Below are 27,250 nucleotides of genomic sequence, written 5' to 3'. Positions count from 1 at the left end.
GAGGGTAGAGGTGCCTCACCTCATAACAATATCTCTTCTATTGGTTCCTCTCTTCCTTGGTCGTTGGCCGGCCCCTCTCTTCCTCTCCATCTCCTATTCTTCTTCCTTGGCCGGCGGCATCTTCATCTCAAGGAGTTTTTGTTGGTGGACGGATATTGTTAGAGGAAGAAGGAGAGATAGGAGACTTTGTTTCTAGCATCCCTTGGAGCTTGGTGGTGGTGGCCGAACCTCATCTTTTCTTGGAGATCTTGTGGTGGACGAAACTTGTTGGAGAAGAAGGAAGCTTGGGTGGTTCTCGTCTCGGTAGATCGTCGCCCACACGACGTCTAAGATAAGAAAAGGAATACGATAGAAGATCAAGAGGTTGTTTCTTACAAAGAAAGGTATAACTAGTATTTCTATTCAGCATCATACTAGTTTTCTTTGTATAGATTTTGAAATACCAAACACAAGAGGAATATGATTCTAGGTTTCGAATTTGTGATTCGAGTTTGTGTTCTTTTCTTTTCTTTTTCGATCTTGTGATTCGATTGTTCTTATTGGTTAATCTTAGGGTTACTATAAGGAGATTGAATATTGAATTTCTTTAAAAGGCTTTGTCAAGGAAGTGGTGGATGATCCCATAACCAAATTTTAGAAATAAATATTTAATCAACTTTGTAACATGGGTGGACTTGGATTAATAATGTTAAGCATCGTTTGCGATCCAATTCTAAACCTCTAAGAACAGTTAAGTTAAATTTGGAATCAATAATGTTAGGTTTCGCTTGCGATTCCTAATTTAATTTCTAAAGAACACAATAGGTTGTTAGGAATGGTTCAGGACTTGTACAAAATTTTTATACAGGGGAACCGGTACGATATTCCGCGTATCAACCAACAATTGGTATCAGAGCTAGGGTTACCTTTATGTGTTTGGTTTTCAGTTTAATTATGCACATGTCATACATAATTTAGGCAGGATAATAGTAGGATAAGCTAACTCTGTGGTTGCAGGCTCCAACTATTATGGCTTATAGAGATTGTGTGTGATTGGACCCTTGGACATGTCAAGGGCATTTTATTTGTGTGCATGATTGTATGTATTAAATACAGCAGGAGCTGTATTAGTTTTAGAATTTTACATTTTTGTTTCAATTTAGATTATATGTACATTCCTTTGTGGAATATAGGATCGATATATATAAAATTCTATTTTTGTCGCAGATTGTATCCTTGCGAGGCGTGGTACTATTTGTGGACCAAAGGCGCAGCGGAAGAAGAAGCAAGATAGATGCGGCGACTAGACCCGATTGCGATGGCTAAAGATGGTAGCAACTAGGGTTGGCAGCACATGGAGGGCAGTGATGGAAAATGCTATAATAGTTGGAAAATTATTTTTCCATATTTATTTCTTTATTTACTGTGATGTGTGTGTGCATGGTTAAAATTCCTCACCTTAAATAACTAAGTGGGAGAGGGATTAGTAAATAAATTCCACGGTCTCCATTACTGGTTTGTAAGTGATGCAACAAACTTGCGTGTTGGCTCTGAGTGCCTCCCTCCACAACGGATGAGTTTGTTTGCGGATCACTAGATCAAACTTCCTTTATGGATGGTTATAGAAAATTATTTAAGAGCGTGTGATCTTCTCCAACTGAAGGGGCATAATCCTATTTAATGGACTAAGTATCAAGTAATGGTATACACTTAGACACATTTAATAGTATCCTCCCCAACGGAGTCACTGCTATTATTTGTGTGACCAAAGGAATACCAACTATTAATTTTATTTGTCATAAAGTTATGATGACTAGATAATAAAATTAATGGGTAAAACCCTCCTCTTACAAATGTTTGATTTTGTATACGTCCACACTAACGTGGCATGCAAAATTCACGGTGTTTTGAGGTGTTGGTAAATTTAAATAATATTGTTTGAGGAATCAATATTATTCTAAATTTAGAGTCTTGACCAAAAGTTTATTTTGTGATTCTTAGGATGACTTTCAACCCACTGGCTATTATACTAAAAGAGAACAAACTTACCGGTCCCAACTACATAGATTGAAAAAGAAACCTAGATATTGTCCTAACTGGTGTAAGCTATAAGTTTGTACTAATGGAGGTTTGTCCTAATGTGCCTAATAGTGATTCTAGTGAAGAGGAGATTGAGTATCATAAGAAATAGGTCAAGGCAAATGAGATGGCGCGGAGTTACATTTGACTTTTATATCAAATATGCTGCAACATCAGCATCAGACCATGCCTACTGGCTATGACATGATGTACAATCTCAAGGAACTCTTCAGACACTAGAATCAGGCTGACAGGCAAGACTGTATGATCTCTAGGTACTGGACTAAAAGCAGGAATGAAGAAGCCGAAAGACAAGTGCTTCATTTACAAGCAGTCTGGACATTTGTAGGCGGACTGCCCTCGTAGGAAGAGAACAATATAGGTATATCTTATTCTCTAGTAGTAGGAACATGTTTAGTGGTGTTATCTACCGATACCTGGCGTGTAGATATAATAACCACTGATCATGTCTGCAAATTATTACAGGGGTTCCAGGAAACCCGACAACTACACGAAGGAGAAATCACTATTTACATGGGCAATGCTATAGAAGTAGCAGCTATTGCAGTGGGAGATGTTTATAGAAATAAAATATTGGCTTTAAGAAATTGTTTTTACGTACCAAGTTTTAGAAAGAACTTGATTTCAGTTTCTAAACAATACAAGGATGGATATTCTATCTATTTATGATAGCAAAGGTGTTATCAAGATAAATAGGGAAGTTATCTATTTTGGTATGTTCGTTGGTAATTTGGATACTCTAAATCCAATAACTCCCATGATACAACAAATGAAAACACATCTTCTAAATCTAATAAGAGAAAGGAACCTTCGAAAATGAACCAAATATATCTTTGGCATCTAAGGCTTGGTCATATTAACTTGAGTAGGTTTCAAAGGACTCTTGGGTTTATTAGTGTTGGAAAACTTTACAACTTGCGAATCTTGCTTGAAAGGAAAAATGACCAAGAGACCTTTTTAGGCCAAGGGGTATAGAGCTAAAGATGTGTTGGAACTGGTTCATTCTGATTTGTGCGGTCCTATAACTATCCAGGCAAGAGGTAGTTTCGAATATTTCGTCTATTTTATAGATGACTATTCGAGACAAGGGTACATTTACTTAATGCGCCACAAGTCTGAGTGCTTTGATAAGTTCAAAGAGTACAAGGCTGATGTGGAGAAACGTCATGGTAAAAGTATCAATACACTACGATGTGATCGTAGTGGCAAGAACCTCTTAAGAAAATTTAGGAGTCACTTATCAGAAGTCAGGATTCAATCCCAACCGTCTGCACCTGGTACATCCCAACAGAATAGTGTGGCAGAAAGAAAGAATAGAACTCTTATGGAAATGGTTAGATCGATGATGAGTTACCAGATTCAGTTTGGGGATATGCTCTGGAAACAGCAGTGTACATTCTGAATATGGTACATTCTAAATCAGTATCCTCTACTCCCATGGAATTATGGAATAGGCGTAAGCCTAGTCTGAGTCATATTCGGATATGGGGTAGTCCAGCACATATGCAAAAGGGAGATACTGACAAGTTGGAATCACGTACAGAAGTTTGTCTGTTTGTAGGATATCCTAAGGGAACGAAAGGTGATTTGTTTGATAATCCTAAAAATCAGAAGATCATTGTTAACACCAATGCTCGATTTTTAGAGGAATATTATGTAATAAACCATAAGCCCATGAGTGAAATTATTCTAGAAGAATTGAGAGAGGGCATGCCTACTTTAGTACCAACAGTGCAAGATGAAATATCACAAGAAACTACAACACGTATCACAAATGATACACAACCACAAACAGTGTCTCGTTGTAGTGGGAGGGTTGTGAGGCAACCTGAGAGATTCATGTTTTTGGGAGAGTCTTCAGACTTGATCCCTGGTGAACATGAACCTGATCCCTGGACATATGACGAAACACTCCAAGATAAAGATGCAGTATCTTGGCAAAGAGCGATGAACTCTGAAATAGAATCTATGTATTCTAATAAGGTTTAGGAGCTTGTAGAACCACCAAATGGTGTAAAAGCTGTTGGATGTAAGTGGATCTACAAAAGGAAAAGTTGGATAGATGGGAAGGTGGAAACCTTCAAAGCAAGGCTTGTTACAAAAGAGTATACTCAGAAAGAGGGAATCGATTACGAGAAAACCTTTTCGTCAGTAGCTATGCTTAAGTCTATCTGGATACTCTTATCTATTGATGCTCATATGGATTATGAGGTTTGGAAAATGGATGTCAAGATAGCTTTCCTTAATGGAAGTCTTGAAGAAAACATCCATATGAAGCAACCAGAGGGGTTCATTGAAAAAGGCAAAGAGCGTCTAGTGTGCAAGCTAAAACGGTCGATTTATGGATTGAAGCAAGCTTCAAGATCTTGGAACATCCAGTTTAATGAAGTAATCCAATCATATGGATTTATTCAGTGTCCGGATGAGTCTTGTGTATACAAGAAGTGTGATGAAAATGTGGTGATATTTCTTGTACTATACGTAGATGACATTTTGTTAGTTGGAAACAATATCAAAGTGTTATCGGAAGTAAGAGTATGGTTGTCCAAACAATTCGATATGAAGGACTTAGGAGAATGCACACATATTCTTAGGATCAAAGTAATAAGGGATCGCAAGAAAAGGATGTTGTGCTTGTCCCAAGCTTCATATATTGATACAATCCTAGCTCGTTTTAGCATGCAAGACTCACTACAACAAAAACTGCAAACGACAACGGATATTATCCGTTGTCGTAGGGTCAAAAAACCGTTGTAATTGAGGGTGTTGTAGAGTGTATTACCCTACGACAACGGTTTTGAATCCGTTGTCTTTGTAGACATTTGACAACGGTTTTTATCCGTTGTTGTTTATATGCTCAAAATTTGACTATGAAGGATATGATAACGTTTTAAAACCGTTGTGGTAGATAATTTCAACAACAGAAATAAACCGTTGTGGAAGACTTTTTTTTACAACAGATATAAACTGTTGTGGTAGATAATATTTGACTCGTTTTGTTTTTTTTACAACAGTTTTAATATATTTTACAACGGATAAAACCGTTGTCTTTTATCACTTTTTACAAAAAAATTTCGTTGCAATTTACCTAGTTTTTACAACATTTTTAACTGTTATCTTTAATGTTCATTAATATCAAACAACCAATCTTATTTTACTATAAGCAAACCACCAATACAAAACTAAATATTTACTACATTAAATCCAAAATATACATCCATATATAATTCATCTTGTAGCCACATATACAAAAATATACAAAATGAGTTGTTACTCATCAAAATACACAAGTTTTCCATTACTGTTCTCCATATACATTAAATCACATGTTTTTCATTTGTTGTTCTCCATATGGCTGTTAATTTACAAATTAGCAAGGCAAGTTATATCCTAACAAAGCTTACTTCTTGCATCAAAAAAACTCAAGTCTCACGAATTGCCCAACCTGCAAGAGAAAAATTTAACAAAACTTATCAAATTTCATAATTCCAAAAGGAGAATGTAATTAACCAATTTATAGTGCATAGAAGGCAAAAACAAACCAAATGAAGGAAACAAAAAGAGGTGTTTATTAGAGAATAACAGTACATGGAATCTACTAGGAGTAGTGATACCTAACTTAGCATAGTTTACTAAATAATTAGCACTGCATGCAGCTAACATTATTTAAGTGAACTATCATCCAAGATCAATAGAATCCATGCAAAGCGCATTACATCCATTAACATCTTGAAACAAAATATTCATGTAATTTTCTATGCCATTTTCCAGACTGCATTACCTTTGAGTATTTGGTAGGCACAATATGCTTTTCCATTTTGCAAGTAACAAGTTGCCAAGAGTTGTAAATTGATCTGCAATAAACAGACCCATCACAGAAGCATAAGTGAAAGTAAAAAACATGGGTTCAAAATCTTCCAATTAAAACTTGAACCAAAAGAATTGGATCATCATGATGAGTTATGTTAGGGTGAATTGTTTGTAAAGCTAAAACAACCAAAAATTCCTCAAAATAGAAATCACATACGCACAGCTTTAATAATTACATAGGACACCTAAAAGAACCAAAGTGTCAATCAAATAAGTGCAGATTAAGAGCTATAACATCACTACATTCCAGCTAGAAAAATAGATTTTTCATTCCCATTTCATCAATACAAAGAGAAAATCTAACAAATTTAGCTGCAATGCACGTGCAATTCACGGATAATTTACACTGCTCATCCAAGCAAAAGTATATAGAGCAAACTATTAAAAAATCAAACTGCAGTATATAGATGTTTTGTATATCAATATACTATGGATCATACACGAAATGCCTTTACAAGCTCTTCATTTCATTATTCTCAAGCAATCACTAACATGCATATAGATTAACATAGTTGTGCTTGATGAAGCATCATAATTGTCATTCGCGATGATACTTGCAAGGTCCAACAAGATGGAAGTAGGAAATAAAAATTTGTCATCAACAATGAATTTCGAATGTACTTTTGCCACAGTAGAATTATGCTCAAGGAGTCATCAACAAAGTATGTAGTTCAACATAGTAAAAATTTAAATGCGATTGTAAAAAGAAAAAATAATAAATTATAGGATTAGACAAGGAAATTAAACTAGTAAATGAAACAAACACAGGTACAAAATTTAAGATATCCCAACAGATATCAGATATTCCTTGGACGGTAGAAAAATGCTAGGTAAAACGTTAAAGATGTATACATGGAGACTTTGAGATAGGAGGAAAAACAAGATTAAGTCATGGCATATAGATGAAAACCATAAGGAGAGTACAAACAAGAAATTTGTAGAGCAACTCATAAGATACAAAAGGCCATCATCTAACAATTCACAAAGAGATAACTTCCACATTGTCAGTCCTTGCATAATTCGGAAACAACTAAATAAGATACTCACACAACCCAACCATTATTAATTTGGGACCACAAAGAGAGGCAATAAATAAGGGAAATGTCAGCTAATTCTGTTCATGGTAGAAATGCAAGAATGAAGTATTGAGCAAAGGAGATAGCTAGCTGTGAACAAATAAATTATTGGCAGTAAGGAATCAAAATCAATAAGTCATGGAGTCACAAACAAAGTGTTCAACCATCTTTTGAAGTCTAGTAATTTATACCTAGTAATGAATATAGTCTAGTACGCAATCCGCCCATTCGGATCGCACTTCGTCAATTTCTTCGTTGGAGTAAATTGTTTTCTTGAACCGTTAACAAACCCAAATTAATTTAGTAAAAAAAATCAGTAATGAAGAAGCAAAGTCAAATTAAAGAAATTATTTGAGAACATTGAGAATATGTCAAATATGCCAAGCAAATGAGAAAAAAAACCAGAAAAACATACACTGACCAAAAGCTGGAAATTTATGGTTGCTGAAATGAGTCCTCAAATATTCTCAATGAAGAATTAAATATGTACAACTGTACCATAGGGCACAATATTGGACTTTGATTTCAGTGACAGTGCAACTGGCATATCCTAGAAGACAATCAATCATGTCATACATTGATACACTCATTATTACAAATAATATTAAGTATCCATAATTAAATACATATATACCAACTATATATGTAAAGATGCGATTTTAAACTTGAAAGACACATTACCAGTGATGGAATGCACAGTCGTCATCAAACCTTCCGCAATTCCAAATCTATCATGAATGACCTATCATATCAAAGAAATCAATCACCTATCACCAATTTCATCACAAAGCTAAAATGCTCTGTCTCAAGTTTAACAACCTTTGCAAGAGGGGCAAGGCAGTTGGTGGTGCAGCTGGCATTGGAGACAATATTGATGTCAGATGTGTATGTATGCTCATTCACTCCCACCACAAACATAGGTGCATCCTTGCTTGGAGCATAAATGATGACTTTCTTGGCACCACCCTGGTATTCAGAAAAATAGGGATTCTCATCCTTGTCTTCCAATGTCATTTATACATGTCATCAATAGTAATAATGTCTAAACAATCTTCCAATATAACATAGGCTTGAATTTTATCAAAATCATCCAGCTGTCTTATAAAAATAATGAGACATTGAACAAGATTATTACTATAGACAGCAACATGCAGAATATCATTACAGGCAAAAAAATTTCTATGCAAGCTAACAAATATGAAGTCAATATTTAGATTTGTCACCTTTGAAAAGACAAAATCAACAACACCTTCATATGCTAGCACCAACATATGAACTTGTGCTTCAAACTGCTTCACAAAATCAGATTTATCAACACGTACCTTCTTATGTCATAAATTTTTTGAGTCAATGCAATTCATATATTTTCATTCACAATTTTAAGGAACTTCAAGGCCAGTGAATCCACATGTAATGGTCAGCAGATTTGGGTCTCTAATCTGACCATGACTCAAGAATCAAGATAGGAACAAAAATGTGAAATGGTGGGAAGTAAAATAATCTAGAATGAAGTTCCTAAAATCGAATGTATATTAGTTGCACGCAGTATGTATTTTTGTAACTAAGGTGACCCACCTGATCACTAATTACATTAAATCCACATGTACAAGCATCAGACACAAACAACATAAAACTAGTCCGTAACATTAATCTCATTCCTTGATTTGCAAAACTAGATTCCTCTTCATCAAAGAAAGAAGATCCAGTGGAGAAATGCAACCTACGATGCAGTAATTCTCACCTACCTTTAAGTGAGCAGCAGCCTTGTCCTTGTCTGTGAAGACACCAGTCGACTCCACAACGAACTCAGCTCCAGTCTCGCCCAAGGAATCTCCTCAGGGTTTCTAAACACAAACCACAATCTCTGTAAACAACTTTCACCAAAATTGAAATATGGAAAGCAGCTTCTTCTATCAGTATGACACAGATAACATGAGTTTAAAGACCTGATGCCAAAGACAATAACTTCGTTCTCTCCAAAAAGAAGGGTCTTGGAATCCTTCACTTTTATCTCATGATGCTTCCATTGTCCATGCACGGTATCATATTTAAACATGTATGTCTACAATTCATTAGCCACGGTATAGTGTCAGATTCAAGATTCAGAAAAACTAATCATATAGTTAATCATAATGTAGCAACAATAGTGCACGAACCCACTCTGCACGGATGCTTAAAAAATATCAAATCAAGCCACCAAAATCGAAACCAAAGAACTAAACTAATACGCACACTACAAGCAGAGTACCATGTAGTCGGTTGTGATGAACAGATCATTGACGGCGACGAGCTCCACATCATCGCTCTGAAGCGTGACTCTAGCGACCAACCTCCCAATTCTTCCGAAACCTAATAAGTGGTACCAAAACAAAAGTAAAGGCCTGCAGAACCTCGATCGAGGTCTTGACTCATAGGAAATCATACAGCAACTAAGGAGGAGGCCTACCGTTGATGCCGATCTTGATCTTAGCTGCAACAAAAACCACCAAACGAAAACAAAAGAGGAAACCAGGAGTCAAAATCGAGATCACATAAACATAAAAGAGATGAAGAGCAAAGGGGATCGAAGGCGTACCCATGGCAGCGAGACGAAAAGGGCTTGTGAAAAGGGCACGAGACGGCAGTGTCAGCGAGGGAGCTATGCGTCCGCCCATTAAAAGGAAAGGAAGGACTTTCTTCATTTCCCTTCTACCAATTTTCTGTTCCCCCAAATTCCATCTCCCTCCATCAAGTGGCGAGCCGTGCAAGACCTAGAAAACCTATCCGAACACACTATTTCGACCAATAAAAGTGAATAACAAATAGAAATCTATGCTTAAAACCAACGCCTTCAGAGATCAAACACCACAAACGTTGACATATGAGTAGGCAAAGGGTACGATGAAACAAATCTAAAGCTAAAAAGAAGAAGAAAAGAGAATGTTGTGCTTGCAAATACAAGTATAGTGGAATCAAAAGTAGGTTTCGTTTTTGAGACAAAATTTATGAACGAAGACAAGACCTAGGTTATGAATCTACCTTAACTATGGCTCTAGTACAAATCCAAAGAAGACAAGACCTAGGTTATGAATTGACGGAGTAGGAGTGCCACCTTTGGCGAAGAAATACACCTCGTCTGATCAAAAGGTTCCATGAGCGAAAGAAGCAGCAGTGGAAGGTCAAAGGGCCTCGTCAAACTCAGAAACCCGCTCACCAGGAAACAAGAGGAGCACACCGTCATGGAGGAAGATCCAGGGGAGGCATGAAGAGATTGTATGAGGAGAGGGAAAGAAAAATGGCTTAGGTTTTGGAGCGCGAAGGGGAAAACACGGCGCCGAAAAGAAAACAGCGAGGGAAAGCAAAACAGGGAGGGGGGAAATTACCAAATTCAATTACAACGGTTTTTTCAAAACTGTTGTCGTAGCCGCTAAAAATGCGGATAAAGACAACGGTTTATAAAACCGTTATAAAAAGTGTTGTCGTTTTTAAAAAATGTCGCTCAATGACAACAATTTTGCTAAAACTGTTGTCTTTTATATTTAATGGGGAGTTCAAAGACAACGGTTTTGACAAAAACCGTTGTCCTTGAGCAAATACGCAACGCTTTCTCTTAAAACCGTTGTCGTAGGGGTGTTGTCGTTTGCAGTTTTTGTTGTAGTGACTCTAAGAAAGGTTTTCCACCTTTTAGGCATGGAGTAGCTTTATCTAAAGAGATGTCTCCGAAGACATCAAAAGAGATACAGGACATGAAGGCAGTTCCTTATGCTTCAGCTGTCGGAAGCCTAATGTATGATATGTTGTGCACGAGACCGGATATCTGTTTTGCCATGGGCATGGTTAGCAGATATCAAAGTAACCCTGGACAAAGACATTGGACTGCTGTAAAGCATATATTGAAGTACCTGAGAAGGACTAGAGATTATATGCTGGTTTACCAAGTAGATGATTTGCTCCATGTGGGTTACAAAGATTCCGACTTCCAATCAGATAGGGACAATAGTAAGTCTACATCAGGCTATGTGTTTACTTTAGGAGGTGGAGCCATTGCATGGAGGAGTGTTAAGCAGAAATGCGTTTCTCACTCAACCATGGAAGCTGAGTATGTGGCAGCCTCTGAGGCAACAAAAGAAGCAGTGTGACTTAGGAACTTCCTAATGGACTTAGATGTGATTCCTGGTTTGGTCAAAATCATCACAATTTATTGTGATAATAGTAGTGTAGTAGCAAACTCGAAGGAACCATGAGCCCATAAGGCGAGTAAACACATAGAGCGCAAGTACCACCTGATACGAGACATGTAAAGCGAGGAGAAGTTGTTGTCGCCAAGATTGCATCAGCAGATAACCTGGCAGATCCTTTCACTAAGGCCCTTCTGGCGAAAACTTTTGATCGACATGTTGAAGGAATGAGAATCAGATGTATGACAGCGTTTATGACAGCATAGTCTTTTAGTATAAGTGGGAGATTGTTAGAGTGTATACTAAAAGCCTAGTTTTTTATAAACATTTATTTTGAAATAAAGAATTACATTGGTCAAATGTCTACATTTGTATGCTAAGTATAGTTGTTTAATTAATTTATATTGTAGATAATATGGTGTGTGGTGTCACACACAGAAGATCATATTATCAATTCCTTATTAATTATAAATAGTAGCTCACGACTAAGATGGAAAGGAACAAACCATTGGAATAGTCGTAGTGTAATTTGGTATTAGTTTATCTTAACTATAAAATTACACTAGTACACTCTGAGTGTATTGAGCAGGACCATTTAAGGTAAGTTCTTTTTACACTGACAGAATAAAAGAACAAGACCTTTTGATATTATGGAAGTGTGTGCTCTTAATTTGGATATAATAACAAACACATATATCTAGTATTTATTTATTTGACTTATCAATGGGTGAGATTTAGTTCAATAAATCAAGAGGCCCGATAAGTTGGGAAATGATATTATTTATAGTGTGTATTGTTAATTATAGAAGGAAACTGTGTTCTAGTAATCTAGGTTGATAATGTCCCCAAGAGGAGTTCATAAGGATTGTCATGTAAACCCTGCAGGTGGACTCAATCCGACATGATGATAAGGTTGAGTAGTGCTACTCTTGGAGCTAGATATTAATTTAGTGAGTTGTCAGTAACTCATTTAATTCATGGACATACGATATCTTAAACACAGGGAGACTAACACACTCATGATAAGAAGGAGCCCAAAATTTAATTTGGGATTAGTGTGGTAGTTCAATAATAATTCTTTAGTGATATGAATTATTATTGATGAAATTAAGTTGGGTGTTCAGGGTGAACACGGGAAGCTTAATTGCATCGGGAGACCAAAACCAATTCCTCCTCTCGGTCCCTATTGCAGCCTCTTATTTATAAAGTATTATACCCACCCATACCCACCTTAAGGTGATTGGCCAAGCCAAGCTTGGAGCCCAAGCTAGGGTCGGCCAAACCAAGGTGAGTTGGTTTCATTAGGTGGCCGACCCTAGCTTGAACCCAAGCTTGGTGTGGCCGACCACATTAAATTAAAAAGGATTTTATTTTAAAATTCTTTCTTATGTGGAAGCCATGGTTTTAAAAAAGAGTTTAAAATTTAAATCTATCCTTTTATAGCTTTCTACAAAAGATTAAGTGAAAGGTTTGATATCTTTCCTTATTTGTAGTTAAAAGGAAGATTTTAATTTTTGATAAAACTTTCCTTTTTTGTAACCATCCTCATTATTTAAAAGAGAGTTTTAAAATTAAATCTTTCCTTTTATAGTTTCTACAAAAAATTAAGAAAAGATTTGATATCTTTTCTTATTTGTAGATTGAAAGGAGGATTTTAATTTTAGAGAAAACTTTCCTTTTGTAAATCATCCACATGTTTTAACAGAGAGATTTTAATTTATAAAAGTTTTTTTTTATGACCAACCATGAAGGAAATTTTTAAAGACAAATTTTTATTTAAAAATTTTCAGAAACAAATTAGGAAGTTTTAATTTTGTGTTTAAAACTTTACTTGTTTGGAGGGATTAAGGTGGTCGGCCATATAAAGTTTGAAAGGGAAATTTTATTAAACTTTCCTTTCATTGGCAAAGAGAATAAGGAAGTTTTAATAAAACTTTCCTTATTTGCCAAGACCAAGGATTATAAAAGAGATGATAGAGGTGTCTCACCTCATAACAATATCTCTTCTATTGGTTCCTCTCTTCCTTGGTTGTTGGCTGACCCCTCTCTTCCTCTCCATCTCCTATTCTTCTTCCTTGGCCGGCGGCATATTCATCTCAAGGAGTTTTTGTTGGTGGCCGGATATTGTTAGAGGAAGAAGGAGAGATAGGAGGCTTTGTTTCTAGCATCCCTTGTAGCTTGGTGGTGGTGGTCGAATCTCATCTTTTCTTGGAGATCTTGTGGTGGCCGAAACTTGTTGGAGAAGAAGGAAGCTTGGGTGGTTCTCGTCTCGATAGATCGTCACCCACACGACGTCCGAGACAAGAAAAGGAATATGATAGAAAATCAAGAGATTGTTGCTTACAAAGAAAGGTATAACTAGTAATTCTATTCCGCATCATACTAGTTTTCTTTGTATAAATTTTGAAATACCAAACATAAGACGCATATGATTCTAGGTTTCGAATTTGTGATTTGAGTTTGTGTTCTTTTCTTTTCTTTTTTATTTTGTGATTCAATTGTTCTTATTGGTTAAACCTAGGGTTACTATAAGGAGATTGAATATTGAATTTCTTTAAACGGCTTTGTCAAGGAAGTGGTGGATTATCCCATAACCAAGAAAGTCTAGTGTCTCGCCATGTTTAACCTGGAAGCCAATTTTAGAAATAAATATTTAATCAACTTTGTAACATGGGTGGACTTGGATTAATAATGTTAAACATCATTTGCGATCCAAGTCTAAATCTCTAAGAACAGATAAGTTAAATTTGGAATCAATAATGTTAAGTTCTGCTTGCGATTCATAATTTAATTTCTAAAGAACGCAATAGGTTGTTAGGAATGGTTCAGGACTTGTATAAAATTTTTGTACGGGGAACCGGTACGATATTCCGCGTATCAACCAACACTAAGGTAACTTAGGCAAAAGTCCTAGCTACGGTTAGGCAGGTAGAAAACCCTAAAGGGTGGTGATCCTAGGTCCTAGGGGTGGTAACCCTAGGCGGAAAGACTTGGCAAGTCAAGGGCTTCGGGCAAAAGTCCTAGGGGGTGGTAACCCTTGGTGGAAAGTCCTGGTGTCGCGAACCAGGTGGAAGTCTGGACGGGTCATGGAGCGGGCGTCCAACATGAAAATCGGAAGACTCGAGCGCCGAGTAAAAGTCCAGTTGGTTTGGAGGACTGGACTGACGATAGGTATATTCTCCTGAGTGGAGTAGGGGAGGACGCGTTTCCCGCTGAGGGAACAGTAGGCGTCGGTTCGACCTAGGGTTTCCGGTCAGAAATCTGAAGTCAGAACCAGACAGTCCGGTGACTGTGAATTTGCCGGTGATGGAGACACTCTCAAGGGTCTTGAAGGCACCCTCAATGACCTTTATCAGGAGGTCTCGACCAGTAGCTGTAAACATCAAGTCCTAAGCGATCGTTCAATTGTTTGCTGCTAACAAGACGTTCCAATTGAGCCATAACAAGACCCCGACAACCTAGAGCTACAAATTTCAAATTCTTGTTGTCGGTATAATTTTTTTAGTGCAGTTAAATTGTAATACCTGATTGTACTATTTTTCAAAATTATAGTTGTTGCCCAAAGTAAATGCTCAACGAGCGTGGGCCTTGGAGTAGGAGTCGCCCTAGGCTATGAACCAAGTAAATCTTGGCATCTTCTCTGTGTGTGTTTTTTTAAATTTTCGCTACATTTACTCAATCGTTTCGAATACTAAAAGTGAAAGTCACGAGCGCTATTCACCCCCTCTAGCGCGTTTCGATCCAACAGAGTACACCAGCAGACGAGAAGGACGCGCGCGGCGATCCAAGGGACGAGAAGCAGGGAGGAAGTCTGCTCGAGGAGATAGCCAAAAATTGGGTTCAAGTGAGCCCTATTCCAGATGGACAAAATCACCCAAGCGATCAGAGTAGCAAGAGAGCCAAAAGGGAGTTGCGGAGTTCTATCTTCGCACGGATAATTTCTCCACGCCGAGGGCACCTTCAAAGCCTCTTGAAGGTGCATTTAAGCATCGGATAAGATTTTCCAGGGGCTATAAAAAGACCCCTGGACCTAGGAAATAGACAACAACTCCTGTATTCATTTCCTAACTACTTTCTGAGCTTTCAACAAGTGTAAGAGGCTTCTTCTCCTTCAAACAAGAAGATTTTTAGTGCGTTACTTGCCTTGGATTAATAACCACCTAGGTTGTAACCAAATAACTCTTTTGACCTCTTTTTTTAAGTTGTTCCATTTATTCTATTTTTAATTGCATTACTAATCTGAGTTAAAAGATTGGGAACGATTTTGTTTTGTTGCTTAACAGGCAATTCACCCCCCCTCTTGCCGGCCTACCTAGGCCATCAAGTGGTATTAGAGTCCAACAACTTTAGGAGGACTAACCGCCGAATGAAGCATACGAGATGGTCGGACCGAGCATCTACCTACTAAAATTCAAGGGGGAATTCACAAACTGGAAGAAAAGAATGGAGGCATTTTTTAAGACAGATTTCGATTTATTGTTAATAATGGAATTCGGGTTTATAGCACCTGAGGGCAAAGAAAAATACCAATGGATGAAGAAGGAGCAAGTCAACATCATGGCAAATGGCAAAGCAGAGTTTCATTTGCTGAACGTCTTACCACCATAAGAAGTCAACCGGATCGGAGCATACGAGTCTGCCAAGGAGCTCTGGGAGAAATTCCTGGAACTATACGAAGAAACCTCAGAGGCAAAACTCATGAGATGGAATCTACTTCGCAACCAAATCAACAACCTTCAATTAGAGGAAGGCAAAATTGTTGCACACCTTCACTCAAGGATCAAGGAGCTCATCACCGGACTCACGAATCTCAGAGAAAAGGTAAGCAACCGAGATTTACTAAGGTACGCACTTAATGCATTTCCTAGAAATACTGAATGAGAATCATTAGTAGATGCTTATTATATATCTAAGGATCTAGAATCTAGTACTTTAGAAGAATTATTTTTAACTTTTGAAGTCCATGAAATAAGATGTGTAGATCTGAAGAAAGAGCCAAAGCACAATATTTCTCTAAAGGAAAAGATAAACGAACAAGATTTAGAATCTTCTATCGATGATAATGAAACAGCGCTGATGGTACGTAAATTTAAAAAGTTATTTAAAACTAAAAGATTTAATCAAGTGCAGAGTAGAAAAAGAAGAAGGAAAAGATGCTACCACTGCGATGAAAAAGGGCATGTGAAAGATAACTATCCTAAATTGAAAGACAAGGACAAGAGCAAGAACAAGAAGTCAACCCAAATGAATAAGTACAAGAATCTAAAGGCGACGTAGGACGAAACATCGCCCGAATCAAAAATTGAAGTCATTGCCAGACTTGTGTTAGTGTCAAGTCATCAAGAAGACAAAGATGAAACAAGCTCATCCGAAATGAGAATTGAGAGCATCGATGAAGAGGGAGCGACATAAGAAGAAAACAGTACTTCAGGGGGAGCTTCAGATTATAAGATCGACAAGGTAAGTCAAATACGGTCTCTTCCTCCTAACAAATTATTTTAGTTTGTTAAATTATTAACAAAGAATTGTTGTATGTTAGAAAAAAGAAAATAAAGAATTAAAATCATTCTTAGCTACTACTTATCGATTAGAGGACTTCAATAAAATTAAAATTGAGAATGAAAAATTATAAAAAGAAATAGAAAATTTAAAAAATCGTGCATGCTTAAATATTCAACATATTAGAAAATACAATGAATTAAATTGGTACCTCAAATACCATAAGGGATAAATTAGAAAAATTTCACAGAAATACATTTCTAAAAAATTTTTAATTAACCCACTAGAAAGAAACCTATATTGGGTTCTAAAATCATATTTGGATTGATTTTTTTTTAATTAGGGCTTTCAGAGAGAAAATTAATGTTTAATTTCTTTAAAAGGCTTTGTCTAGAAAGTGATTATTGCTCCAATACCCAAGAAGTCTAGTGCGTCGCCATAGCTTGGAAGCCAATTATTGAAATAAATATTTAATTAATAAACTAATAAGTATGTAATAATAATTAAATATTGCTTTCAATATTTGTGAAAAATGCTATTAGAAATTATCTAGAAATCAATTTTTTTTTTATAATTTCATCACTTAGAAATTATTTATCTCATAAAATTTAAAATTTTTAAAAGAGTTAAAATTTCTTTTAAGCAAAATTTTCGATTTCACTTGTTTTCAACTTGTTTTCTTAACTCAAAATTTTTTTCGGGCTTAAACTTTAAAAAAAATTTTACAGCCTTCCTTAGACTTTTATTTTTGACCTTACTAATTTTTTAAGTACCATCTTTAATGTGATTAAAGGGGGAGAAGGGAAGATTAAGTCTAGGGGAAGGTAATAATTTAATTTTTTTTATATTTTTGAGATACTTCTTATGTTTGTTTACTCTAACTTAACTTGGATTTCTTCCATCAAAAAGAGGGAGATTGTTGGCACCCCAATTTAGTTTTGATGTTATCAACTAAGTTAGGTTAGGTCCTATTAGTTTTTAACCCTTGTGTCTAAGTGTGCAGGAACTTAGGAATATAAGAAGTCGAGCGGAAGACACAGCTAGCAAGAAGGATGGCACGGGAAGGGAGTCGACAGGCTCGGTGCATCCGAGGGACGAGGTGCTACAGAAGAGTACACCGGCAGACGAGAAGGACGTGTGTGGCAGTCTGAGGGATGAGAAGTCGAGGAGGGAGTCTGTTCAAGGAGAAGGCCAGAAATTGAGTTAAGATGAGCCCTATTCCGGATGAACAAAATTATTCAGGCGATCGAAGCAGCAAAAGAGCCAAAAGGGAGCTGTAGAGCTACTGGAGGCACCCTCAATGGAGTTAAAAGCGCCTCCGCACCTTTCAGTGGGAAGGCGCCTTCGACCAGGCAAAATTCAGCTGTTAGCGAAGATAGAATTCTATCTTCGCACGGATAATTTCTCCACGCTGGAGGCGCCTTCAAAGCATCTTAAAGGCACCTTCAAGCATTGGATAAGATTTTTCAAGGATTATAAAAAGACCCCGAACCTAGGAAATAGACAACAACTCCTGTATTCATTTCCTAACTACTTTCTGAGCTTCCAACGAGTGTAAGAGACTTCTCCACCTTCAAAGAATGAGACTTTTAGTGCATTTACTTTCCTTGGATTAACAACTACCTAGGTTGTAACCAAGTAACTCTTTTGGCCTCTTCTTTTTAAGTTGTTCATTTATTTTATTTTTAACTGCATTACTAATCTGAGTTAAAAGATCGGGAAATATTTTGTTTTATTTTTAACAAGCAATTCACCCCCCTCTTGCCAGCCTACCTGGGCCATCACAATTATCTTCCAAGAGCTCAAGAACTAGTGGAGAATAGTAAAGAGGAAGTTATTAAATCCCTTGTGAAAAATATCTTTTACTCACGATCTAGGGTTCCCAAACGATTGGTCATACTCTCAATCGATTGTCACGTCGAATTCATCTGTTCAAATATTGCAACGACTCTTTTTGGTTTCTCCTAATCAATTACTTAATCGATTACATGTTTCAATCGATCACCTGATTAATTCATAAGCTCGCTGTTCGCTCGCAATTTTCTTCCAATCGATTGGGCATTTTCCCAATCGATTCAGCACAACACTATGCTTCATGAAACTCTAACCCAATCGATTGGAGAGAGCTGAATTGATTGGTTAATTAATTCAACACCTCTCTATGCTCTTGCAATTATTTTCCCCAATCGATTTCCTAATCGATTAGGGAAGGCTTAATTGATTGTCTCAATCGATTCATCATTTTCCTTTCTCACGACAAATAGTTCTCAATCGATCATCTAATCGATTGGTTTTGGGTCAATCAATTACCTAATCGATTGCCCAACTACTTGTTTAACCCAAGTCTAGGGTTCCCTTGCCCAATATTCGGTCAACCATTACTTGTTAGGACTTCTTTGCCAAATGTCTGGTTGACCTTTTGACCGACTTGGACTTTCTCTTGTGTCAACTTTTCGTTGGACTTCCGATTACCAAGTGCGGTCCTCCTTGACCCATTTAGATTTTTCCTCTTGCCTAACTGCAGTTAGTACTTCTCTTTGCCAATGTGCAGTCCTCCTTGACCCACTTAGACTTTTCTTTGCATAACCACAGTTAGGACTTCCCTTTGCCAATGTGCAGTCCTCCTTGACCCACTTGGACTTTTCTTTGCATAACCACAGTTAGGATTTTCCTTTGTCAACGTACAATCCTTCTTGACCCACTTAGACTTCCTTTCCCCGTGTACAGTCTACTTGACCCACATGGACTATCCTTTGCCAATGTATAGTCCTCCTTGACCCACTTAAACTTTCCTTTACCAACATGCGGTCCTCCTTGATCCACTTGGACCTTCCTTTACCTAACTCTCGAGTTAAGAATTTAACTTGCATAACCTCCAATTAGAGCTTTACAATCAAGTATCCAATTCTCCATGACCTACTTGACTCTAGTCTCACATATTATCCCACATATTATCCAAACATCGAAACTTAAGCTCGAACCCACTCGAGCTTAGTCAAACTGATCAATCTTGACTCGAGGATGATTGCACCAACAATCTTCCCCTTTTTGATGTTTAATAATATGTTTAAGTTAGGCTAACCCATATTATCCCAACTTCATTCTTCATCTCATGCCAAAGTATGAATGTGGGTTTCTAACTTAAATCACATATTTTCTTCCCCTTTGACACATAAAAAACTCTTCACCTTAAAAGTCAATTTTGTCAAACGAACTCAATGAAAGTCTCATGCCTTTCATTATATCCTATGCTCACCCTTGAGTATTCATTCATTATAATGAATATTTTCAATCTTCCATTGTCTCCTCATCCTTATCATTAAAAAAAAATCATACTTTTAAGGAGAACTTGTTGGGACCAAATATATAGCTAGAGGGGGGTGAATAATTCGTCGCGCTCCTTATGCTTTTCGTTGCTTGTTTCTTCAATGATATGCAGCGGAAATACAAGAAACAAAATATACAACGCTAACACAAAGGATTTACTTGGTATCCACCTCACGAAGAGGCGACTAGTCCAAGGATCCACACACTCACGCACCCTCCACTATGAAAACTCTCCTTTACAGTAACTACCGAAGGCGGAGAAGCCTTATAAGCTCTCCGTACAAGAAGAAAGAAAGGGTAAACAAAATAGAAGCAAAAGCTTACAAGTTTGCACACAAAACCCTAACCCTAACTTCTTTCTCGCCTCTTGACTTGGATGTGAACCAGCACAAGCCTCCAAGAACCTTCAAGAACTGGCAATCTGAACCTGAGAGAGATGTTGTGGAGATGCGGTGAAGATCAGAAGTGGAAGTCGTGAGATGTCCGAGAGAAACGCTTGCCAACAGCTATATCCTACGCCAACGGTCAAATCCCAATCGATTGGATTGCTCCTAATCGATCGGGGAGGCTTTGGATCGATCGGTCAATCGATCCAAAGCTCCTCTGTGCTCTAGGGAATTGCCTGGATCGATCGGCCGATCGATCCAGGGCTTATCGCGCAGAATCGCAACTCCAAATCAATCGCCCGATCGATTGGAGCTTTGGATCGATCGATTGATCGATCCAGCGCTGTTCTGTGTGATTACGAGCCTCTCCCAATCGATCCACCAATTGATTGGGAGGAAGTTTGTTACGAGGACTCACCCAATCGATCGGCCGATCGATTGGGCATGAGCCAATCGATCGGCTGATAGATCTAGCTCCTTGATTTTGCCCAAAATCAAGTCCAAAAGCCCTCTAAACCAACATCCGGTTACCTATGACCTGTTGGTACATCATGCCTAGCATCCGGTCACCCTTGACCTGCTTGGCCCTCTAAACTCGCTCGCCAAGTGTCCGATCAATCCCTTTGACCCACTTGGACTTTTCTTCATGCCAAGTATCTGGTCAATCCCTTTGACCTACTTGGACTTTTCCTCCTCGTGCCAAGTATCCGGTCAAACCTTTGACCTACTTGGACTTTTCCTCCTCGTGCCAAGTATCTCTTCAGGGCTTGGGCGCTGTTTTGATGCAGCACGGTAGGGTAGTCTCCTATGCTTCTCGTCAGTTGAAGGAGCATGAGAAGAACTACCCAGTACATGATTTAGAGCTAGCCGCTATTATCTTTGCTTTGAAGATTTGGCGACATCATCTTTATGGTATTACTTTTGAGATTCTTACTGATCATAAGAGTCTCAAATATATTTTCACCCAGAAGGAACTCAATCTCCGACAGAGGAGATGGATGGAGTTCCTGAAGGATTATGATTGTACTATTAGCTACCATCCGGGTAAAGCTAATGTGGTTGCTGATGCACTGAGCAGGAAGTCCAGAGGGACTTTAGCTTGTCACCGAGTTTTAGTCACGGACTTGATCGGACAGAGCAGGGTATTCTTGTTACCATGGTTGCTCAGTCGTCGATCAGGATGAGGATTCGAGAGGCCCAGGCCGGAGATCAGCATTTACAGTTCATTAGCAGCCAGATAGCTTCCGGACAGCAGACTGAGTTTACACGAGACGATGAGGGGATTGTTTATTTCCGAGGCAGATTATGTGTACCTCAGTCTCACCCGGTCATGGAGGAGTTACTTCAGGAGGCTCATCGATCTAGATTTGCTATCCACCCAGGTGGGACCCGTATGTATCGTGATTTGAGGCGTTCCTATTGGTGGAACGGTATGAAGAAAGACATCGCAGATTTTGTAGCTAGATGTCTTGTCTGTCAGCAGGTGAAGGCCGAGCACCAGAGACCTGCTGGATTACTTCAGAGGATCCCTATTCCCGAGTGGAAGTGGGAGCACATTACTATGGACTTCGTGGTTGGTTTGCCTAGGACTCGACGAGGCCATGATGCGATTTGGGTAATCGTTGATCGATTTTTAGCGATCCGGAAGACTGATTCTCTGGATCGATTAGCAGAGTTATACTGTCGTGAGATTATTAGATTACATGGTGTTCCTTTGAGCATCATATCAGATAGAGACCCACGGTTCACGTCCCGATTCTGGCAGAGTCTGCAGCAGGCCTTGGGCACACAGCTCCGTTTCAGTACGGCATTCCATCCGCAGACAGATGGACAGTCAGAGCGGACCATTCAGACTTTGGAGGACTTGCTGAGGTCTTGCGTTATGGATTTCGGAGGCAGTTGGGAGGACCACCTGCCATTAGTGGAGTTCGCCTACAACAACATCTATCATTCGGCTATTCAGATGGCACCGTTTGAGGCGTTGTATGGTAGGCCTTGTCGGACACCCACCCTCTGGGAAGAGGTTGGGGAGGCCCAGTTGATAGGACCTCAGAGAGCTCAGCAGGATGCAGAGTTGATTCGTACTATCAGACGGAGGATGTCAGAGGCTCAGGACCGTCAGAAGAGTTATGCTGATCAGTGGCGGAGACCCCTGGAGTTCTCCATTGGTGATCATGTATTTCTTAGAGTTTCACCCACGAAAGGGGTGAAGAGATTTGGTCTCCGAGGTAAGCTAGCTCCCCGATATATTGGACCATTCCAGATCTTGGAGAGGATTGGAGCAGTAGCTTACCGTCTGGCGCTACCACCATCTCTAGCTGGCATTCACGATGTATTCCATGTATTTATGCTGAGGAGATACATATCCGATCCGGCACATGTTCTGTCAGATATATCTGTTCCTATTCAGTCTGATGTTACTTACGAGGAGGTTCCGGTGCGGATTCTGGACCATAGAGAGCGTCAGCTGCGGAACAAGACTGTCCGACTGGTTAAAGTCGGATGGCAGCATCATTCTTCCGAGGAGGCTACTTGGGAGCTGGAGGATACGATTCGAGCCCGATACCCTCATCTCTTTACTTGAGGTATGTGGGTTAGAGTTTCTTTCAGCATTTATACTGTTTGGTTATATTATACTGTTGGCTGTTGGTTATAGCGAAATTTGGGGACCAAATTTTTATTAGTAGGGGAGGATGTAAGATCTCGGAAAATTGAATTAATAGGGTTATTTGAGAAATAGCCTTATAGAATTTTTCCGGAATTTTTAGGAATTTTCTGGGAATTTTTCGGAGCTCGTACGACGAGTTTTGAGGGGATCAATTTTGTGTTCGGATTAAACCTATTTGGGATACCCGTTTAATTGAGGAAATGTTTTATTTATAAAACATTTTCCTTTTATTTTTCTTTCCCCAACTCAACGGCGACCCCAACCCTCTCCTCACCCGAACCCTTGTGATCCCGACCTTTCTTCCTCCCCCGACGCCGAGTTCTTCCTTCTTCTTTCCTCTGGCTCCGATCTCTCTCGGTTTCTCTTGCCTTCATCGCCGATCCTGAGGAGCTCGTCGCCAGATCTCGACGGTGCTGAGGAAGACAAGCTGGATCTGGCCGAGGGATCTCTATTTCGGTGGCTTCTTGCGCTGATCATCGGCGACTCCTTGGTGGCTAGGGCACGGTGAGGAGCAAGACTCGCATTGTTTCCCAGCCAATCGTCCACCGAAGCTTGGAGAGGTGCTCTGGTCCGGATTTTGTGCCACTTGATCGCTGGCGTGGGTAAGCTAGCCTTAACCGAAAACCCCTCTTCCCGAATTGCCTCTTGATTCATCACTGGATCCTTGTATATTCAAGGGTTTAGCTAGATTAGGGTTATCCTTTTGGAATTTAACTATTCTTGTGCTGGATTCTTTCCCGGATCAGATTGGTCATCTTCTTGTGGTTGGTTTTAGGTTTTGGTTGAAGATGATGGGCTCTTGAGCTATCGGGCAGAGGCTAGAAAGTTTTGCTTGATCACTGCTTTCTCCTTCTTGAGCCGATTGATCAGTGAAGGTCAGTTCTGTGATGTTCTTGATCCAGTAGCTACTCACCTCACGTCTGGCAGTAAACCATCCAGCAGCAACAGCAACTGGGATTGAGGTAAGTGGAGAGGAATCCAGTAGGTGGTTCTGTGAGATTTCTTGCTCTTGGTTCTGTTAACATTCCCACCTGCAATTTCCCCTAGTTCCAGCAGATCACTTTGTATTCCAGCAACTGGAATTGGGAGGGAGGTTCGTTCTGTGCTGTGGGGTTATCCTTGTTCCGGTAGCACTCCTTCCAGCAGCTTCTTTTTGGCTACGGAACAAGAGCAGTGGCTGAATTGAGGTACGTGTAGAGGTAGTTGATACATGCTGTATTGGATTAGGAATTAATTGGAGATGATATGTTAGTATATTATTAGTTGAATATAGGTAATTGATCTTGGATGTAGATCATATGGATTAGGTTAAGAGTAATTGGTTAGTTGATGGTGATTAGATATAATTGGTTGAATTAATCTAATAGGGTAATTAGGGTTAGGGTAATTAACCCTAATTAACTGTTAGATTTAATTTAAATGGTGATACGTGTTATGATTAGATATAATTGCTTAGATTTAATCTAATGGAATGATAAGGGTTAAGACAATTAACCCTAGTCAACTATTGGATTTAAATTAAGTTTATATTTCTAATCTAATTGTTGATTAGGGTTTTGCCCTAATTTAGTTTTGGGAATTTTATTTAGCTATTTCATTTGAATTTAGCTAAATAAAATATATATATTGTTTGACGCAGGATTTGATTCGAGACAGGCGTCTCGACGTTGACTTCGGATTTGGATTGTATCTTCTACTTGAGGCGGGTACCCTTTGACTTATCTTTTGATAATGTCTTATGATATGTGTAGCCTATATATATTTACTAGTGGTAGATAGTAGATCATTTCTTCCCTGGTTTTAGCTAGTTGATACCTATCACATGTTTCATCTGCTAGTTGCTTTACTTCAGGATTGGGTATTATATCTCTTGCCATGTGTATATATGATCATAGAGATGCATATCTATAGTGCTCTACTCTACTGGATTAGTTGCTTTACATGTGTGATACATGCTCTTGGATTCATGATACTTACATCATTGTTATATGTGATGTCTTTGGATTTATGCTGTTTATTATCATCGTTATATATGTGTTTGTCTGTTTGGCATCTACATATAGGATATGTTCGGTATGATATATTGTCGCACGCACCATATCGCATGATTGCATCTTGGGCGATTAACGACTCCATTATTGTTGAGCTCGTCCTACGTTGACTGCGCGCGTGACCACTCGTGGGTAGTGGCACACCTGTGGTGTGTAGGTTGCCGGTGGTGCTCATTGAGGCTCCACTCATGGGTAGTGTGATAGGCGTGGTAGCGGGGTCCCTCCCGTCGTTGTGTCGGAGATGAGGCGTGGCGCTCCCTTGTTAATTGTTCAGCTACAAATAATTACGGCCCTAGTCCGATCACTATTGTGAAAGGAGAATTAAGTGGGATAGATTTGCGAATGCAATATTTATCTAATTTTACTTTTACTTTCATTTTATATAAAATCAATTTATTTATTTTTAGAATATAGATTAGTTGTTTGTCATATTCATATCTCTATCTTTATCTGTATGTTTATTATTGTACCAAGAATTGAATATCCACGTGCGTCTACTTCCATTATCTAGGCTTGATTAGGGTTCGGAATGATATGGTTCAAAATGTTGGATCGTGATAGATAAGTGAGGAGGGTGAATCTCGATCGTTAAAAAATCTTTTATTGATCGTAAACGTAAAACAAATTAAAGTAAGAATTATAGTGATATATCTATTGGATTACTGTTGAGTACTTTGAACTCACCCGTTATTATTATTTTTCGGGTTGAGGCCGTCGGGAGATATTCCATCGTTAGCCCCATTCAGCGAGGATTTTCTTTGTCGGATTTATTCTGCTTTTGCATCTTATATACTGGTATTGTGGGTTTGTATTGTGGACTTTATGTCGAACCTTTGGGTTTGCTGCTTTTGTTTTCCGCTGCAGATTTTCACACTACTTCGTGGATTTGTTTTCTTCGTTGTAGTGGAGTATGATGTGTACGTATATCTTTGTTGGTTTTATATCGTTCTTCCTTATTAAACTGCGTGGATTGAGTATATGTTGAGCTGTGTGGAATATTGATATAAACTGCGTGGTTTGTTTCTTATTTGTACTGTATTGTTCCGGCCGAGTGTGGCCGAGGCATAGATATATGTATACTGAGATTCATATTGTCCGCCGTACAGGGGAGATGCTGCCGAAATTTCTTCGGACAGGGACTACCTGGGGCGTGACACCCTTGACCTGCTTGGCCCTCTAAACTCGCTCGCCAAGTGTCCGATCAATCCCTTTGACCCACTTGGACTTTTCTTCATGCCAAGTATCTGGTCAATCCCTTTGACCTACTTGGACTTTTCCTCCTCGTGCCAAGTATCCGGTCAAACCTTTGACCTACTTGGACTTTTCTTAATTGCCTGGCTTCACTTACCAGGACTTTCAATCTGCTTGGCTTCACTCACCAGGACTTCTCATTTGCCTGGCTTCACTCACCAGAACTTTCAATCTGTCTAGCTTCACTCACTAGGTCTTTCACCTGGCTTCACTCACCAGGACTTTTTAACTGTCCGACTTCACTCACCTGGACTTTCACCTAGCTTCACTCACTAGGACTTTCCTTCTGCCTAACCTCCCAGTTAGGACTTTCACCTGGTTTCACTCACCAGGATTTTCCAGTCAAGTATCCAGTCAACCTTGACCTACTTGACTCTCCTTCACAATCTCACCACATGAACAATTGCACCTGCAATCTCCATGTCTTGTCTATATGTATTGTCAAACATCGAAATCCAAACATCAAGACTCGAGCTTGACTTAGTCCAAGCTCAGTCAACTTGGTCAACCTTGACCTGAGGAATATTGCACCAACAATCTCTCCCTTTTTTATGTTTGACAATACCACATTTAAGTTAGGCTAATCCCATAGCCTCAACTCCCTTCATGCCACTAGGTAATGAAGGCGTAAGTTAAACCCTACGTTGTCCCCCTAAGAGGGTAAACTCCCTCTTAGATAACGAAGGCCTAACTTAAACCCTTTCACTCTCCCGCTAAGAGGGCAAACTCCCTCTTAGATAATGAAGGTCTAACTTAAACCCTTTCATTCTCCCCCTATTGGCACACTTTAAAATAAGCAAACTCTCCCCCTGAAGAGTTACCTAACGTTGTTCACAACTTCACTTATTGCTCACAACCCGATAACAAAGGTCTCATACCCTTCGCT

General features: G+C 38.9%; 1 long non-coding RNA gene and 1 pseudogene across 1 annotated transcript; one reads left to right on the top strand and one right to left on the bottom strand.

Annotated features, from left to right (window-relative positions):
• Positions 1–6,121: 6,121 nt before the first annotated feature.
• On the bottom strand, positions 6,122–9,682 carry LOC121994884 (annotated as a pseudogene).
• A 13,625-nt stretch (positions 9,683–23,307) lies between these two features.
• Positions 23,308–24,762, top strand: LOC121994033. The gene is made up of 4 exons (XR_006115550.1): positions 23,308–23,664; positions 23,838–24,024; positions 24,110–24,249; positions 24,702–24,762. It is a non-coding gene; the product is annotated as an uncharacterized LOC121994033 (long non-coding RNA).
• The last annotated feature ends 2,488 nt before the right edge of the window (positions 24,763–27,250 follow it).

This window comes from Zingiber officinale, chromosome 6A (assembly GCF_018446385.1).
Source record: "Zingiber officinale cultivar Zhangliang chromosome 6A, Zo_v1.1, whole genome shotgun sequence".
Classification (NCBI taxonomy): domain Eukaryota; kingdom Viridiplantae; phylum Streptophyta; class Magnoliopsida; order Zingiberales; family Zingiberaceae; genus Zingiber; species Zingiber officinale.
Note: the sequence above shows the minus strand (reverse complement) of the source record. Positions and strands in the feature narration are given on the sequence as shown.